Raw genomic sequence first — 8,789 nt, forward strand, 5'->3', positions numbered from 1 at the left:
TAGAGAGAGAGAGAGAGAGAGACTTATATAAGCTGGAAATGAAGCAGTAACTGCATTCAAAATGTTTATCTTTATACCCCCAGGTAAGTGTAATTCTCATCCATCATCAAAGAAGTTCCTTTTTGCAGCAGAGAGATTGCCATTGAATGCACAACTGCTCAAAATGCACAAAACCACTGGCTAAGGGGTGTGCAGCCCCAGTTGATACAGCTACCACAGAAGCCCTATGCCTAAGGCTCAAAGAAAATCATGAGTGATGGAAAGGATATATTATAGGAGTCAGAATAACAAGAACACCTGTTGTGAGAAATGTTTTCAATATATGATAATGAAACGGTACCCATGAAATCTCAAAAATATGCTTGCCTAAACAAGACCAGGGAAATGACAACACCAGTTGGCATGCAACACTCAGGGAAAACTTACAAGGCATCAATCCTAGAAGAGCTGTAGGAAGTTGTTGCTGTTGAAAGGGAATGATTCAGTCTACTTCAAGAAGAGCTCCATGGTAGGTTGTACATTTTCAAGCAGTCAGTCCTAAACACTCATACTTTCAAGATATAGCTGCTAATAGAAGCACCCATTCTGCTCTTCTTCCTTAATGGTCCTTGAGCACTAGAATGGGATATATACATTATATATTAAGTATACTCAGAGACAGAGAGATAATAGATGATAGGCAGATAGGATGATAGGCAGGTATGGATGGATGGATGACAGATAGACAGACAGAGAGGCAGGCAGGCAGGCAGACAGACAGATATACATACAAACACAAACTCTATGCCTGAATACACACTCCATGGCCAAACAGTTACAGTCACCTATTCAGACCTGTTGATCTGGTTTGAGCCTCTGGATTATCCATTACACATTCAAACAAGAAGTTTCTCTCACCAAGGTTTAAAGCAGGACAAATCTATGAATAAAAACATCCACCAATCAATTCTTAATCTTTGCTTTCCTTTTGTTTTCCTCGATGATTAAAAGTTTTGAGATACCAGAAAACAAATTTCCCTCATTTCCCCCCAAAACATTAAAAAAAAATTCTTTTTTTTTTTCACAAAAAAAGTTCCAGAAATTGTTCACAAAGTTACCCAACCAAAGCTGGAATCCTTTAATGGATTAGTTTTACTATCACCATATGAAGGAAACACATGTTTCCTATGGGGGTCTCTAGTTGCAAATAATAATTAAATATTGTACAACTAAAGTATTCTATAGACTTTGCCTGGGAGCATTGGCACAATGTACCTTGGAGCACAGAGCTCTTTTAGGCTGGGAAGAGGATGAGTTATCGTTGTCGTGTTAATAATGAGCACCACTCTTCAGTATGACATGTATGAGGAATTCAGCCCCACACAGCATGCCTAACACTGTTTAAGAAGAACTTTGAAGCCAGTGAGATGACTTATTAGGGAAAGGTGCCTGGTACCAAGCCTGAATTTGATCCGTAGGATCCATAATGTGGAGGGACAGAACTGACTCCCACAATTTGTCCTCTGATATTCACAAGCATGCCTTGACACATGTACAAGCACAAACACACGCAACCACCCACACGTACATACACATATGCATGTGTGTGCACACACAGAGAATAAAATAAAAAAAGCACTTACTGGACTTAAAAACATGAGATCTGGATTTAGATACTCAGGTTTCAATTCCGTCACTATTGCCTACTTGATAGGTACTGTGCTCCCTAAACCAAGCCTAAACTAATATTTTCACAGGGCTTCACGGAATTGCTCTTGTATTAATTACTCTTCTGTAGGAAAAGTCTTAAACTTATACAGACATATAACCGTTTAGATCTATAATCTGTATCTATCTACCTAGGCCTATTTATTCTCGAGTTAATCTCCCAAGTTACTCACTGTTGAGCCTGCATTGTTCCAATTGACCTCACAGAGTGTAGCCACGAGTGCTTAGTGATAACACTCATACAGAGCTCTGCACAGTGCCAGGAGCATCTGATCCCATGCCCAGCAAATGCATGTTCTTACCACTCACATCACCTTCAGCCCACAGTGAAATTATCTTGTGTGAATAAAGAATAATAATACATGTATAGAGGAGTCGTTCATTTCCACTTTTGTTTTTCAAAACATATAGCACATAGTAGGTATAATAAATAAAATTTCAAACACATCGGTAATGTTTCTTTCATCATATTCTTTATCATGTTGAATGTTGTGCTAGTGTGTTAAAAGTGAAAACATATTTAAATTCAGGATGTGTTTTGATTTATTAATAGTCACTGTTATTTTTTTTTTGTAAGTTGACTCTATTTTTAAAATGAGGGTTTTTTTTGTTTTGTTTTTTAGCAGGTGATGTGTAGTTGCAATAGTCTTAACCACTGGAATGTTTAGATCGATAAGTTATCAACTAATGTTTCTATTAAAATATATTATTGCTTAAATGAAAAAAAACACACTGAATGCACGCTACATTTTTGGTGATGATGAAATTCACGGAAGACTTTCCTGGATTTCACCAGTAGGTGGAATATTTTCACACACATCTAACCACTGAAATGTCACTTGTTTCCTAATAAATTCTAAGTTTACATTTTGAAAAGAATATGCCCATCTATCACTCCTCTGAGACTTGTGCAGGGAGATGCAAAAGTCAGCAAGATCCACCCCTGGCAGCCATGATTTAGAACATGTTGCACCAATCAAATTTGACACTGCTAACAATTTATATGACTTGACCTTAATACTGATGCATTGACAGAGGAAGCCCTGTGGTGCATAAACACAGCGAGCAGACTCTAAGGCAACAGAGGCTCCGTGTGGCTTGTTTCCGGGGCATTTCGGCTTCAGTCTGGAACCCAGCTCCCTGCTAGGATAATCTCTTTCACAGACTTTCAACTTTGTTTCGCTATTATTGTGTAAGACCATGTCAGGAGTTAAAAGGATTTAAATTGATCAATGTGACTGTATATTTGTATATATTGATGCTTACACTTTTCTTCTGCCAAAACATCTCAAGTAAAAATCCCAATGATGTAGATCTTATTAGGTTATGAATTGTGTTTCCAATGCTACTTTTGATTTATAGATTAAAAAATTACCAAATGAATTTTCTGCAGTGTTTCTTGAACTTTTCTGTATATTATAATAAAATGTAGAGTGCACACGTTCTGATAGTGGGAATGAACTCCACTCCTATTACATCATAGAATGGACAATGGTCACATGTTATTTCAGAAAGGCTCTTTCGATCTAGTTCTAACCGTATACCAACTTTAAGACTAAAATGGCCGTTTCAAAGACTGGCGCAAAGGTGGACATGTTTATTGGAGAGCTTTGTGAAAGATGCTAAGTACGAGGCTGTATGCTAGACACACAACATCGGAATCTGATCCAACTATGATTTTCCAAGCTTCAACGCCTTTGCATAAGCTAAAGTTTCTTATCAAAACACTCATTCTAGTGCAGTTGTCTAGGTATGAAGCCGCAGACTCTGCGCTAACAAGCTGTCAAGGGCTCCTCATGCTGCTGCCCTGAAGATCCTTCTTTCAGCAACAGTAATCTTTCTATGCGTTGGGAATCATCTTTCTCAGAGAGAGGTAGAGGGGTGTTGTATTAACTACAATTACTATACTCACACGCATCCATTGGGTGAGGATAAAAAAGCGATTGTGTCAGCTACTACACAATGATCCAAGAGCTTTCTCTGAGTTCTCTATGAGAAAATCAGATAACTCAGATTTAAAATAATACAGTGAGTCTGGGAGAAGTGAAGAGCTTGACTCAAGGACTAGTATCTCTGTCTTATTTCAGAGATGGGATTTCCCAGCTATATCTCATCTTCCCAGACTTCATGGTGATTGTGAATTAATTGATGTGATCATTACATGCAAAATATACGGGTTATTCCAATTCAGGAAGCCAGGGAACTGAGGAGTATATAACAGCCCCAAGAGGAGATCTGAGTTCCTTCTTGAGTTTCAAACGGTGACATGAGAGTAGTAAGACCCTCAATGAATATGCCACATCAGACAAAAGAATTCTACCTGGAGACCCTTTGTTAATTCTGCTCTTAAACTGTCAACTCCCCTACTTACAGTAGCAATATATACTACTGAAAATAATTTATCAAAACATGAGCTTCTTAAATATTTTGATAAATGAGAAGATTTTTTGCAGTGTTTCTACTTTGAGACACACAAAACAAATATTATATACACCACATCCATGGAAGCTTGTTTTAGAAGAGACAAATATAAACTCATGAAGCAGTTAAATAATAACACAAAGTGACATATACTAGGTACCAATGCGCAATAAAGGCAACACTCATAGCCATAACGCTATCAAATAATGAATGCCTATTGTATGATAGATTGTTGCATATTAAGTACCCCATTTGATCACAGTAATCTATGTACATTTATAATTACTATTCCTATTTTCTAAGCAAGGAAAGAGAATATTGAGGATTTATGTGTTTTCCTAAAGATCCACTAATATGAAATACTAAAATGGAATTCAAATCCGGGATCCATGATTCCAAATGCGACTCTATTTCTTTAATTTCTCATTGCCCTCCTACCAAGCTACTTCTTTTGCATTCTTGGAGGTCAGTGAAGGGAAACAAGCAGCAAGGAAGAAAGCTTCATGGGGATATTTTACAGAAGCTGTTTTCATAAGCCTGCTGGGATTTAAGAAGGGAGAGAAAGAACATGGAGAAAAACTAACCAGGAAATGAAAATTAATGGAGCAGTATCCGGAAGCATGGGGGTGTCCGAGGTTGACAGAAATAGCTTGTTTAGGCAATGAGCTCTGGACCATTATTAAAGACCTGAAAAAATAATCTCAGTGGCATTGGTCTAAGAACAGTAGCCTTAAAGAGGTTTTTTGGAAAGGTAAAGAAATAATGAACTTAGGAGTTCCATAAAATGGATAAGATGAAGGATTCAAAGTGGAAAAGTAGGAGTTTGTACAGTATGTAAGAAGCCAGATCTGAAGCTGTGAGCATCTAACCATTGACATTTGGCATTGGCATAGGACATGAAAAGAAAGGATGGGTACAAGAAAGGTTATAAATAAAGACGGCAAGGAACACACTACCAATGAGACTGGTCAGAACAAACAGCTTCTCCACACCTGTTATTTCTTTTTCATAATTATTTTTAGTTACTTGTGTATGTTATGAGCTCTCTGACATGGGTACTCCAGAAAAAAAACTGTGTTCTTTGGGAAAGCAACAAGTCCTCTTAGCCACTGATCAATATCTCTGGCCCCTATACACTTTTTATCAATAGCTACAAACCTTAGCTGTCATCAGAACCACTCTGGGTTCTGAGATAACACACACACAGAGAGACAGAGAGAGAGAGAGAGGAGAAGAGAGAGAGAGAGAGAGAGAGAGAGAGAGAGAGAGAGAGAGAGACCGAGAGACAGAGAGAGACAGAGAGAGGAGGAGGAGGAAGAGGAAGAGGAGGAGGAGAAGGAGGAGGAGGAGGAGGAGGTAAGTAGTATAAATAGATGGATTGGATAGATGTTCAATGGCTACCAATCTACTACATGGAAAAGGGAGTTAGGAGTTAGACTGGCCAGAATTAGAAAGTACAGCATACTCTCCAGGACTTAATAAGAATTGGGGAAAAAAAAACAAGCAAGGAATCTGAATACTCTCTAGAAGCTACAAACGCCGCCGAAGCAAGCCTTTCTAGGGACTCTAGAAGTAATGCAGCTCTATCAGCACCTTTATTAAAGGCTGAGTGGAAAGGCCTCAAGTGCTCAGACTGGTGACTAGGAGCACTGGTACCAGGTATGAAATAAGCAATTATTCTGGATTGCTTCCTCTCGCCATAATAAACACCAGAACCTAAAACAGCCTGGGAAGGAAAGGATTTATTTGGCACCCAGGTCCATTAGGAAGGGGAAAAATTGCAGGAACTGAAGCAGATACCACAGGAAAACACAGCTTACTGTTGTGCTCAGCTATGCTTCTTCTACAGCCCAGCCCACCTTCCTAGGAACGGCACCACCCACAGTGAGCTAAGTCCTCCTATATCAACCCCAGTTGGGGAATTGTCCCAAAGACATGCCTACAGACCAAATTTGTTGAGACAATTCTTCAATTGAGGTTCCCTTTTTCCAGTTTGTGTCAAGTTGTCAAAAAAAAAAAGTACCTAAAGTAAAAAATATGAGAGGAGAAACGGGGATTTGAGCCATCATGGAAAGTCAGCTGCTGCCCTCCCTTTCCTCTACAAGTTCTTAAGGAACAAAGGTAGGGCACTGTTATCCTTTCATAGATCCCTAATTCAAATGCAGCTAACTGTAACAGAATAAATGTAATAAGAATGATCTCTAAAAGAATGCTGCCATCTAGAAGACTGCCACAACACACCAAAGACAGGGAGCTAAATAGGAAGCCATCAAGAAAGACTGCAGCTACATCTTGGTGGCTATTATAGAATCAATTCCTCTAAGCATGTAAATGTAAGAATAAAGGAAACAGTCCAGTTACATCAACTAAGACACATGCAAGGGTGACAGTTTGAAGACCAGCAATGGTTGACAACTAGCAGAGATGACTAGTCAAGGTCAGCAGCTAACAAAGTACAGTTCAAGGATGAACAGAGCATTTCACCAGCCCCAACCATATAGTCAGCATGTGAATGTTGCATGCCTATTTCCATTTCCCTAGCGTGGCCATCCATCAGCTTACCCCATGATAGCCCAGAGGACTAAACCTCACAGCAATAACATTAGCCTTTGTTAAGTTTTTCCAGGGTCATATAAAAGCCATGGACATGAAATGCCATGGCTTTATTTCTCTCTTGGAAATCCCTCCCACTTTTTCTCTTTTGTCCATTTTTTTTCCTTTTTCTCAATTCTCACCTCTGTAACTCTTCTCACTAAAGCCCACTTTTTCTGTGCATACACGCATGAGTATCCACATGTTTCATCTTTACTGGCATGAGACGATAGCTCAGGACTACTATTGCAAGTCAATGTTTGGGTACCATGATTCTACCTAGATCACTAAGTCAGTCACAACTGGGCCAAGAATGGTTCCATTGAACTAAAAAATCCTGCATTGCTCATTCTGGAGAAAGGAATGAAATTCACCACAGGCACACTAGACCAAAATCCTCACTTCCTAGAGAAGAGGAGGAAACCCATGCCCATTGAGGAGCATTCACTGAGCAGACAAGATGACAGCTGCTAGGAAGGACCAAGAATATCCTTGTGTCCTCTCTTTCCTCAAATACTACAGCACAGAGTCCTGCTGTCACCAGTAAAATCACAGGGAACCCTGCCTGCACTCTCCACCACATGAGTAGAACTCAGATTTGCTTTTTGCCACTATGGAAGACACAGTTATAATGTTGTAGTCTTACTCCTGATATTTGAATCACATAAAGTTTGCATAAAAGAGCCAGAAGACCTAAGAAAAGAATAAAGAAAACTATTTGTATGCCCTCATTAGAAACTTTTCTTTAAATGAAGATTACATGAAGTTTACCATTGGATAATTAGGGCAAGAATTACCCTACACGTAAAGTCTGTTTTAAAAAAAAATCTAAGGAAAACAAACTTATAAACTACTTTACCTCATGAGCACAGATATAAAAATTTATGACAAAATTTTAGTAGCTTCAGTCTGTCCATACCTATAAAGAGTATATCAAAACAAACTGTGGTTTATTAAAGAAGTATAAACTTACTGTGCATTTAAAATCATTGTATTTCTCCACACAAGCAAGTTAAAATAGAAAAACACTATACTTCAGGAAATGCAGAAAAAGCATTTGAAAAATATAATGCTCACATGTAATATATTTTTATTTCAGCAAATTAGGAGCAGAAAGTAACACCTAAAAGAGGACAACTAAAAATAATAATAATATAACCTCCAAAGTAAAAGCATAAATATAAATAACGGTCACTGCTTTCCCATTAAAACTACAAAGACATTTAATTTCAACATTCTATTTAGTTTTGTACTAGACATGAAAACAAACACAAAAAAAGTAAGCTGAAGACACAAAAAAGCACATAGATGGAAAAGGAACTATTGAACCTGTCTCTATAAAGCTAATTGTCTACAGTGAAATTTCAAAAATTCTATTAAAAAGAAACAAGAACCAAAGACTGTGTTAAGTTATGTCAAAGATACAAGGTATTATAAAAAATCAACTACATTTCAAGGTTGAACAAAACAAAACATTGATTATTTTTTACAGACAATGAAATACATGGAAGAAATTTTAACCAAGTAATGAACTATTCATGTTATAGAAGGACAAAATATCTTTGAGTGAAATTGCCAGATGGCCTGCATGAATGGATCAAAAGATTCAACATAATCAAATATCCCTTATCAAAATCTTGCCCTGTGGCTTCTACTCAGTCTCAATTAAAATGTGGCAGAAGTATATATATGGAAAGCATTGACCTTCTTGTGAGAAAATGCAAAGGAAAGATATTTTCATAAAAAAGCAGTAGGTACAGGCTAATTACAGCAAACATGATGAAATTTATAGAAGTTTCTCTTTCACAAAATTCCATTAGGAAAAAAATTATAAGAAGTAGATTTCTTCAAATCTAAAATGAGCTCTTATCCTAGTCTCTGTTGTTATGATAAAACTCTTATCAAAAGCAACTTGAGGATATAAAGGTTTTATTTGGTTTACAATTCTAGGCTACAGTCTGTCACTGAAGGAAGCGTATGCATACACCCAAAAGCAGGAGCTTGAAGGAAGATGCATGCTTTTCCACACAGCATCATTTCTGAGCCAGGAGCTGACCTCACAGTCAAGG

This window comes from Alexandromys fortis, unplaced genomic scaffold (genome assembly GCF_014885135.2).
Source record: "Alexandromys fortis isolate MF-2015 unplaced genomic scaffold, M_Fortis_MF-2015_v1.1 scaffold_16, whole genome shotgun sequence".
Lineage (NCBI taxonomy): Eukaryota > Metazoa > Chordata > Mammalia > Rodentia > Cricetidae > Alexandromys > Alexandromys fortis.